Below are 3323 nucleotides of genomic sequence, written 5' to 3' on the forward strand. Positions count from 1 at the left end.
TTTGCAACTCCTGACAGTGTTCAGTAACTGATACTTCACAAAACAACTTCAAGTCATCAGCAAATAACAGCTTTTTACAACTAAGCTCAGAAGACAGATCATTAATAAAGTACAAGAAAAATAGATGCGTTTTTTTCCTCGGAAATGATTACTTATTATCCATTTAGAAAAAAATACCATTTAATTAATATTTTTAGTATTTAATATAAAAATAATCTTTTTTGAAAACACAAAAAAGAAAATGTATAATCAATTTATAATCAAGGGTTGTATTGATTTTTAATAAAAAATAGTAATTTTGAGTTTATCTTTGTTCATTAATATTAAGTTTTCCAGAGTCACTTTTCGGTTGAATCTCTCTCTATTCTAATCGTAATTTACGATTTGAGCAGTAGATAAATGATAATGCGCTACATCGTAGTTACGCCTTGCATTGTTACTGGGTATCTCGTGGTCAGAATTAAGATTAATTTGATCGCGCTAGTATTATTTGTTCGAGTGGAGCTTTTAACATTGAACTCCCAAACTCGCATGCAATTTTTCATACTTATCGTAATTTTAAAATAGATTGTTGAAGGAGAGGCGGAGGAGGCATGCTACGTTAGGTGTAAATCACAATTGTAAAGTGTCCGCAATTAAGATAAATGATCTGTCTCAACTAGTATCTGGTAAACTTTTGTTATTTACATTTCTCAGTCAATCAACATTGATTATTTACAGACATTTTTAGATGCGTTTGAATTTGTTTATTTGCTTATAAATATGCAAGCTATATGGCGATTATAACGCGTCTTTGTTTAAATTCAAAGATCTGATACTAAACCATACCTTTATTTCTAAAAATACGAGTATACCGCTTTAATCCTATCACCAACAATATTGACAGATTACGTAGATTGATATTGTCTATTTTCTGTAATATTGAAAAATACTGTTTATTATTAAATGCAAAAATCATAATCAGCACATGAAATAATTATGTCAACAATTATTTCAATAGCAGATTTATTTCCTGTTCGATGTTCAAGAAATGTATTTCATTCATTTGACAGTGACAAATATGATTTCGAACCAGTTATAACTCTCTATGTTGATCGATTAACATTTAGAAGAACAGTAAGATTTCTATTCATGCAACAGAGAACATGAAGTGTTCTGGAATGTATCAATTCTTAAGGAACACACATTAAGTTAACGACAAGTTTTTAGATGATTTTCGTATATTTTGCCTTCACACCAACATAATATTAGATTACTAACGTTAATTCTTTTGGTTACTTTGAGCACATTTCTTTAAATTGTTCAGTTAGTTATTATTTTCCTGTAAATTTTAAAAGGTTGTGAAAAATTCCAAATGAGTTAGAATATTTTATTTTCAGGTACAAGCGCTGGAAACGTTGGACTCGTTTTGACGCAAGTCTTTATGTTAGCTGGACATGTCCAATGGGGTGTGCGCCAATGGGCTGACCTCGAAAACCTAATGACATCAGTGGAGAGGGTTTTGGAATATACAGAGATAAAACAAGAACCCACTGGAGGTGTTACCGTGGAGAACTGGCCCACTGAGGGAGCAGTAACATATGAAAATGTTACGCTGACTTATAATAACAATGAAAAAGTACTGAAAAACTTAAACTTTAAGGTGGAACCGAAACAGAAAATAGGAATAGTGGGAAGAACGGGTGCCGGGAAATCCTCTATAATCTCCACATTGTTTAGACTTTACGAGGTCGAAGGGAAGGTTATAATTGACGGAGTCGATCTAAAAACTCTGTCTCTGAAATTTCTAAGAACAAAAATTGCTATAATTCCCCAAGACCCTGTATTATTCACAGGAACAATCCGAACCAATATCGATCCTTTCAACGAATTTGCGGACGAGGATATTTGGAAAGTTTTAGGAAAATTACATCTCAAGAACTTGATAAAAACTTTAGATTTTGAGATCACCGACAGCGGGGCATTCTTCAGTTCCGGTCAAAAGCAACTAATGTGCTTGGCTAGAGCACTCATACGGAAAACGAAAGTAGTAGTTCTCGATGAGGCCACAGCAAATATGGACCATGAAACCGACGCCTTATTGCACGATACCATAAAGGAGAATTTCTCTGATTGCACAGTATTTACAATTGCACACAGGCTTCATTCAATTCTAGAATGTGACAGGGTAATGGTGTTGGACAGAGGCGAAATTAAAGAATTTGATGATCCCGTAGGTTTGATGGAAAACAAGGATGGCATGTTCTACAAAATGGTGGAACAGGCGGGTTTACTCAATTATTTAAGTTAATTTGTTGTGACTTGTAAATATATAGAAAAATAAAATCTTTTACTATTTTACATTGAGAAGTTGATTTTTAGATTAAAATTACTTACATGGCTCCGAAACTCTTATCAACCAAAGTAAATTAAATACATACCTATATACTAAATAGAAAAGAAAAAGAGTTTATATGAATATAGATTCAGAAACTGAGATAAAAGAGATAGAGGGCGTTAAAATTCACATTCTCAAACTGTTATTAACCATAATTTCAGAAACGATAAATTTTATCAAATACAAATATGTCAGTATTAAAAAAGTAAGTTCTGTTTTAAAATTAATTTCTAAAACATATTTTTTTTCAGGAGACTTGGTAGAATAACTTTTTGTGCACCTTCTACACTTATAATCTGTGCAAAATTGGAATTTGATACCATTTGATCTCTCAATCAAATTTATTATTATTTTTAATTAAATAATACATATTAACTGAGTTTTGCTCAATATATGTCTGTATGGGTAAAATTAAAAATAATTTTACTGCAAAAAAAACTCTTTTCAAGATTTGCAGTGACGTATGGTCTGAGGAACCCATCTCTACTAGAAATGTAAAGAAACAATTTTTAATTAAGATTAGTTTCTTTTTTACTTGATCCATCATTTCTCTTACCGTAATACATAATTTAATGATGACATCGTTATGGGCTTCCGTCATTTAACATCATAACACATCATATATGAAGCCTTGGTGATAAAGGTGGTAATGATTTATCCAATATTCTCTTGACTATATCNCAACTGATTTTGATTTTTTCCCATCTTTCGGTTATATAATAATTAATTTTTCTTCACCCCTAACCCCCAGCTACCCCTACTTTTTTTCAAATGGAAATATAAGGCATGAGGGGGCTCGTTGAAAAGCTTATAGAAAACTGAATCCAGCCATACCAAATAAACAAGTTTTATTTTTTCAATAACAAGTTTTTTGTTCATTTAGAAATTGAAACAACTAGATAATTTACAAAAATAAACTCAATGTCTCAAATGCTGAAAATGTCCT

The 3323-nt window shown here is 31.5% G+C and overlaps 1 pseudogene; it reads left to right on the forward strand.

Moving 5' to 3' along the window:
- Positions 1-1379: 1379 nt before the first annotated feature.
- Positions 1380-2290, forward strand: LOC111693052 (annotated as a pseudogene).
- The last annotated feature ends 1033 nt before the right edge of the window (positions 2291-3323 follow it).

Source organism: Anoplophora glabripennis, unplaced genomic scaffold (genome assembly GCF_000390285.2).
Source record: "Anoplophora glabripennis isolate ALB-LARVAE unplaced genomic scaffold, Agla_2.0 scaffold7240, whole genome shotgun sequence".
Classification (NCBI taxonomy): domain Eukaryota; kingdom Metazoa; phylum Arthropoda; class Insecta; order Coleoptera; family Cerambycidae; genus Anoplophora; species Anoplophora glabripennis.